Source organism: Rattus norvegicus, chromosome 14 (genome assembly GCF_021556685.1).
Source record: "Rattus norvegicus strain SHRSP/BbbUtx chromosome 14, alternate assembly SHRSP_T2T, whole genome shotgun sequence".
Classification (NCBI taxonomy): domain Eukaryota; kingdom Metazoa; phylum Chordata; class Mammalia; order Rodentia; family Muridae; genus Rattus; species Rattus norvegicus.
In genome coordinates this window covers 38848593-38856368 of record NC_141547.1, presented here as the reverse complement: position 1 = coordinate 38856368, position 7776 = coordinate 38848593, and the positions used below count along the sequence as shown (strand labels likewise).

Genomic DNA, 7776 nt, shown 5'->3' with positions numbered 1-7776 from the left:
CTAGGACCCACCCTCCATCTTTGTAACCTCTCTCACAACAGAGAAAAATATTTGTTGTGAAAAATATGTAGTGTGTCATAGTGTGTGCCACAGTGTACCTTTTCCTACATTTCTTTGCTTGTAAATGTTTATTGCAATGAATTGTGTCATGGACAGGCTCATTCCCATCTAATGCCCTCAGTCCCAAGAGGAATTCTCCTAGTTTTTAGCTTGCTTCCAGTTCTTGGAGCCGTTGGGGCCTGCAGGGAGAGACCTGCATGGTGCTGGACTGGTAGTTACTTCCGGCTTCCTATTTTAAGTGGATGTTAGGCTACTAATCATTCAGCTGCTCACAGTCAGAACCCTGGGTGAAGACATGGCTTCTCTCAGGCACCTACTGAGGCCCATGTGATACACTAGCCAGACCTGCAATCCATGTAGGGGCTGGTTGAAGTGTACTCTTTAGAGAGACAACAGCTTTTCACTAGAAAGGGTTCTAGGCTTTTTATTTATAAGTAAAAATAGTAAATGTAGCTATCAAATATCAGAAAGAGTAACAGGAACATGATTATAATTCTCAAAATCAAACACTGGATTAAGGAGTGAAGTCAAAGCTACATCTATGATGCTACTGTTACTACTTAACTGTGCACAGGTATCTATCGTAAGATTAATTAATGCAGTTCTGAATGAGCATGTCTCTTCCTGGACAATTGCTATCATTACAGTTATCTCTCAAATGTGGCAGAGGAGGAGGTGCAGGGGGACACACTGCCCAAATCCCCGAGCCACCGCAGGTGCTTTTAGTTGGGAGACTCAGTAAAATTAAATGATTTTCACCTAATCCTGGCTCACTGCATATTCTTGTACGTGAATTCTGAGAGATGATTGCCTGTCCATTGGCCCTGCATTCCTCCTTCTGATTCCAGCCCCTGAGGGATGATTTCTTGGCTACTCTACTGGGCTTCTGTATGCAACCCTGAGCCACCCTGTAAACTGAAAGCATGATACCAGTCACACACAGGTATGGCTCAACCGTCCTGTGACAAACATCCCCATGTTCCTATCAATGCTGGCTCCCACACCTTCCCGAAGCTTCTCTAGTTTCGCCTGCCAGTCATTCTTCTTCTGTTTGTTTATGTTGAAACGTCTCCTACCATTTATCTCCCTTTGAATTAATTTTTTCTGGCTCACCCAAGCAGTATTTATGATGTGACATGGTGATTCTTGTCACGGTGTCCTCCATAATTAGTGGAGTCCTGCTGATGAGGGGGTCAAATTCTTTAAAATCTTAAGACTTAAAACATTAAAGTTCCCGTTTTTTTTTTTTTTGTTTTTGTTTTTTGGATGTAATCCCACACCCTTGCATTGAAAGAAGCCCACTCTACTTCCTAAATTCCAATCGATACTTCCATGGACTTGAAGTATAGCCTTCACAAAAGCTAAAGTGAGCTTGGCGTATTCTGCTGTGGGAAAATCAAACAAACCGGCAGTTAGACAAGTTCTCTAAGGTGACTGTCCAACATGGCCATCTGTTCCCAACTTATCTCATTTTAATTTACTGTTTCCCTTTTGGCAAACGGATAATGCAGAAAGGAAGGGAGGGAAGGGATACAAACCTGTACTTAGCGATCAGAGAGCCAGGACCAAAATAACCCTAGCTACGGCGTTCTTTTCCACCTACCTGCCGGTGGGGTGGTCCCCACTGGGCACCGTTTGTCTCCTGCACTTTTGGTGACTCCTTTGGTGTCACAAAAGGAGAATGAGTTACAGTATTTGTTTCAAATGTTTCAAAGTCTTTCAAATTGGGCAGAGTTTCGAAGTGTAGCTTAAACCCAGGATGTAGGCACTACGAATCTGCATTAGTATATTAAAGAAAAAGCCAGTATGGCTGGTTCTTACTATTTTACATGCCTCTCCTCCTTGCCAGCATTTTCACCAATAGCTCCCAGACTATTTTTAAATACAAACTACCAAATCACTGACACATTTCCTGAGGATAGGTGAATCTTTAATCTTTCATGATATGCCTGGGAATTTGCTTAAAGCAGAGCTTTTATATGGTCAGGCTGAAAATACAGCAGAAACTATGAAAATATAAATATTTTCTCCCTCTCTCCAAACCTCACAACTGGCATACAGTCTCTAGGGAAACAACCATAATATATAAGACATTTCCAACTTACAATCTAACATACTGCTAAATAAATTTTATTTGGGAAATAGCTAGCACAATTAATTCCAGACATTCTACTAAAAATCTGAGGAGACATTTTTGTTTGTGTGCATATATGTGTACATACGTACACACACACACACACACACACACACACACACACACACACACACACAGAGAGAGAGAGAGAGAGAGAGAGAGAGAGAGAGAGAGAGAGAGAGAGTCAATTAGCTTTGGGTATACAATTCAGTGGTATGAGGTAAAATCACAATTCTGTGCAAACTTCTTTCTTCATTATATACTTTTAGAAATGTTTGCTATATACCCATTGAATTATGTCTGTCCATTACCTCAGATTCTGGAAACTAATGCTATTCATCTATCTTTATGAATTCATCTATTTTGGTTTGTGTAGTAATATGCATCTTTTTGTGCCTGGCTTATTTGTAACTGTATGCTCTGTTAACAGGTTTGTACACCTTACAGCAACAATGAAGAGTTTTCTTGTTTTCTCTTCTCTGCTCTTCTCTTCTCTTCTCTTCTCTTCTCTTCTCTTCTCTTCTCTTCTCTTCTCTCCTCTTCTCTTCTCTTCCTTTTCCTTTCCTTCCCTCCCTCCCCCCTCCCCTCCCTTTCTTTCTTTCTTTCTTTCTTTCTTTCTTTCTTTCTTTCTTTCTTTCTTTCTTTCTTTCTCTCTCTCTCTCTCTCTCTCTCTCTCTCTCTCTCTCTCTCTCTCTCTCTTTCTTTCTTTCTTTCTTTCTTTCTTTCTCTCTTTTTACACTCCAGATTTTATTCCCTTCCTGGTCCACCCCATACCCTCGATTGTACTTCTAGGGACTCCAGTCTCTTGAGGGTTAGGTGCATCTTCTCTGACTGAACCCAGACCCAGGAGTCCTCTGCTGTAAATGTGTTGGGGGCCTCATCTCAGCTGGTGTGTGCTGCCTGGTTGGTAATCCAGTGTCTGAGAGATCACGGCGGTCCAGGTTAATTGAGACTGCTGTTCGTCCTACAGGGTTGCCCTCTTCCTCAGCTTCCTCCAGCTAATTCAACCACAATGGTCAACAGCTTCTGTGCATTGGTTGGGTGCACATATCTGCATCTGAATCTTTCAGCTGCTTGTTGGGTCTTTTGGAGGGCAGTCATGATAAGTCCCTTTTTGTGAATGCCCCATAGCCTCATTAATGGTGTCAGGTCTTGGGGCCTCCCCTTGAGCTGGATCCCACTTTGGGCCTGTAGCTGGACATCCTTTTCCTCAGGCTCTTCTCCATTTCCATCCCTTCATTTCTTTCAGACAGGAAGCATTATGGATCAGAGCTTTGGCTGTGGGATAGCAAATCCATCCCTCACTTGATGCCCTGTCTTTCTGCTGGAGGTGGTTTCAATAAGTTACCTCTTCCCACTGTAGGGTCTTTCATCTATGGTCCTTCCCCTTCCCCTTTGAGTCCTGAAAGTCTCTCACTTCTCAGGTCTCTGGTACATTCTAGAGGGTCTTCCCAACCTCCTTCCTCCTGATGTCACTTGTTTTCATTCTTTCTGCTGGTTCTCAGGGCTTCAGTCCTTTTCCCCCCACCCAATACCAGATTATGTTCCCCTCTCCCCCGACCCCACCCCCTTTCCCTGCCATGTCTCTCCTTCCCCCTTTGTGGTTGCTTTCTTCTCCTTCCCAAGTGGAGCTGAGGTGTCCTCACTTGGGCCATCATTCAGCTTGTTGACTTTTTTCTTTAGTTCTGTGGACTGTATCTTGGGTATTGTGTACATTTTTTTTTTGCTAATATCCACTTATTGAGATGTTCTTAGTGAGAACATACCATGCATCTCCTTTTGGGTCAGAGTTACCTCACTCAGGATGATATTCTCAAGTTCCATCCATTTGTCTGCAAAACTCAGGTCAATCTATTTGCCTGAAAAACTCAGGATGTCCTTGATCTTAATAGTTGAGTAGCATTCCATTGTGTAAATGAACCACATTTTCTGTATCCATTCTTCTGTTGTTGTTTCCAGCTTCTGGCTATCACAAATAAGGCCTCCATGAACATAATGGAACATATGCCCCTGTGGCATGGTGGGCCATCTTTAAGGTATATTCCCAAGAGTAGTATTACTGAGTATTTCAGGAGCTCTATTTGCAATTTTCTGAGGAAACGTCAAATTGATTTTAAGAGTGGTTGTACTAGTTTACGATCCTACCAGTAATGGAAGAATGTTCCTCCTTCTCAACATTCTTGCCAACATGTGTTGTCACCTGAGGTTTTCTTCTTAGCCATTCTGACTGGTGTAAGGTAGAATCTCAGGGTTGTTTAGATTTGCCTTTTTTTTTTTTGATCACTAAGGCCTTTGAACATTTCTTTAGGTACTTCTCAGCCATTCAAGATTCCTCGGTTGTAAATTCTCAGTTTAGGACTATACACCAATTTTGGATTGGGTTGTTTGGTTCTTTGGTAGTAAATTTCTTGAGTTCTTTATATATTTTGGATATTAGTCCTCTCTTGGTTGTGGGGTTAGTGAAGATATTTTCCAAATTTGTAGGATGCTAATTGGTCTTTTTGATTATGTCCTTTGCCTTACAGAAACTTTCCAGTTTCATGAGGTCTTATTTATCAATTCTTGATCTTAGAGCATGAGCCATTAGAGTTCTGTTTAGGAAATTTCCTCCTGTGTCAATGAATTCAAGGCTCTTTCCTACTTTCTGTTCTGTTAGATTCAGTGTATCTGGTTTGACGTTGAGCTCCTTGATCCACTTGGACTTGAGCTTTATGCCTGGGGACAAATATGGGTCTATTTTCATTTTTCATCATACAGACAGCCAATTAGATCAGCACAATTTATCGAAGATGCTTTCTTCTTCTATTGTATATTTTTAGTGTCTTTATCAAAGATCAGGTGTGTGTAAGTGTGTGCTTTTATGTCTGGGTCTTCAATTCTATTCTGTTCATCAACCTGTCTGTCTCTGTACCAATACCATGCAGGTTTTTTTTTTATCACTACTGCTCTGTGGTAGACCTTGAGGTCAGGGATGGTGATTCCCCCAGCCTTTCTTTTAATGTTAAGAATTGTTTTAACTATTCTGGGATTTTTGCCTTTCCAGATGAATTTGATAATTTTTCTTTCTTTGTCTTTGAAGAATTGTGTTGAGATTTTGATGGCGATTGCTTTGAATCCATAGATTGCCTTTGGTAGGATGGCCATTTTTACTATGTTAATCCTGCCAATCCATGAGCATGGGAGATCTCTCCTTTTACTGAGATTTTCTTTGATTTCTTTTTTGAGAAACTTGAAGCTCTTATCATAAATATCTTTCACTTGCTTGGTTCTAGTTACGCCAAGATATTTTATATTATCTGTGTGGCTATTGTGAAGGAAGCTGTTTTCCTAATTTCTTTCTCAGCCTGTTTATCATTTGTATAAATGAAGGTTACCGATTTATTTGAGTTAATTTTATATCTGGCCGCTTTGCTGAAGCTGTTTATCAGCTGGAGAAGTTCTCTGGTAGAGTTTTTGGGTCACTTATGCATACTATCAAATCATCAGCAAATAGTGATAGCTTTGATTCTTCTTTGCCAATTTGTATCCCCTTGATCTCTTTTTGTTGTCTTATTGTTCTAGCTAGCACTTCAAGTACTATATTGAATAGACATGGGGAGAGTGGGCATTCTTGTCTTGTCCCTGATTTTAGTGGGATTCCTTCAAGTATCTCTCCATTTAATTTGATATTATATATTCTTTTGCATTAAATTGCTTATATTATGTTTAGGTATGGGCCTTTAATTCCTGATCTCTCCAATACTTTTAATATGAAGGGGCATTGTATTTTATCAAATGTTTTTTCTGCATTTAAGGAGATGATCATGTGATTTTTTTTCTTGAGAGTTTTGCTGGTTATAATAGCTTGGGCTACTCTCAATCAACATTAATGGAGAAACCAAAATATTCCAGGACAAAGCCAAATTCAAACAGTTATCTATCTACCAATCCAGCCCTACAGAGGATCCTAGAAGGAAAACTCCAATACAAGGAGGATATCTCTACCAAAAAAAAAAGAGTTTCTTGCTTTTTAAGACTGAATAATAAAGGTCAACTGGCTATGCCACATTGTATCTGTTGAGGCTCCATATGCACATTAGTGTTTCAGCTTTTTGCTTTCAATTTGGGAATATATTTCTAGAAGTGAAATTGCTGGATTGTAAGCAATCCTGTCTCCTTACCAGTCATGAACAAGTATCCTAAGTTCATAATGATATTTCTTAATATTCTGTGTTTTTCTGTAGGCAGGTACACTCATGTGTCTGATAATAATTTACTAAACATTTACTATTCACAGGATGTCAGCAAGGACTCTGAAAGAAAGAGATGTCAGATGTCAGACTTTCTTTTCTTTCCTTATTTCTTGCTTTGCTTCTTTCTTTCTTTGTTTTTTTGAGCAAAATCTCTGTATTTCTTGGGTGGCCAAACTTCTCAGGCTGATGTCAAGTTCATTTAGTTTAAATATTATCTATAATATCAATTATTTACATTCATTGGTATTTTAATATTTTATGGGTTCTTGCATATTATTAGACTGTACAAACAAACATTTACATATATTGCCAACTATTAATTTTTCCCTGAGATTGTGAGAATGAAATATTCTCTTTTAATATGTTCAATGTGTAGCAGTACTTTAGACCGATAAGACAAGTAGACTAATTGTAGTCACCGTCTTTTTAATGCTTATTATTATTATTAAGTAATGAAACTGTATTATGTGCTTACCATGCATCATATACAACTTAGGAAATATATTTGTATTAGGAATAAAGAGTTCAGACTGACTAATCTGTACCCCTCACTCTTTTGTTGTTTGTAGCTTTCTAAGTCTTGATATAGCCACTTGATGTGATCTCCATGTTAACGCCATTGCTAATCAACTTATTCTCAGCATCCCTTCCTCAAATTGCTGATGGACAGAAAATGTGAGCAGTAAATTTACATAATTTTTCCAGGACATCAGTCATGTGCAAACAGACAAACAGGCTACACTGGAATCAATGGTTCATTTTCAGTATAATGCCAATGGCTAGACACATGGGTTTAGAGGGGCAAAGTCATGATCACATGCTATAACGAAGAGAAATCTCTCAGTTCAGAGACCTAAAAAACATCTTATACTTTGAATACTTCATATATATATATATATACATATACATATATAGGTATTTTGCATTTTGACTATATTATATTTGACTGTATATATCTATACACCAAATGTATGTCTAGTGCCCATGTAGATCAGAAGAAGGCATTGGAACACCTGGAACTAGAGCTGTGGACAGTTGTGAACCCACATGTAGGTGCTGGGAATTAACACCTAGATCCACTCAAAGAGCAGCCAGTTTTCCTAACTGCTGAACCATCTTTCCAGCCTTGATTTTACTACTTTTTAAGTAGAAAAATATCTTAACTTGTAATAGCCATAAATCATACTAAAATATTAATCCTAGATTCTTATTTGAACAAACTACAATATTTCCTTTCATTCTCTTTCTTTATCTTATCCTTCCTCCCCTACTCCTTTCGAACTTACAGAGTCGAAGTGAGTAATTCTAGGTTTTTCCAATTATCAATGCAATAAAGTACCATTATAGTCT

General features: G+C 39.0%; 1 non-coding gene across 1 annotated transcript; it reads right to left on the bottom strand.

The window, feature by feature from the left end:
- Window positions 1-301: 301 nt before the first annotated feature.
- On the bottom strand, window positions 302-427 carry LOC120096823 (small nucleolar RNA SNORA17). The gene has a single exon (XR_015637797.1). It is a non-coding gene; the product is annotated as a small nucleolar RNA SNORA17 (small nucleolar RNA).
- Between the last annotated feature and the right edge of the window lie 7349 nt (window positions 428-7776).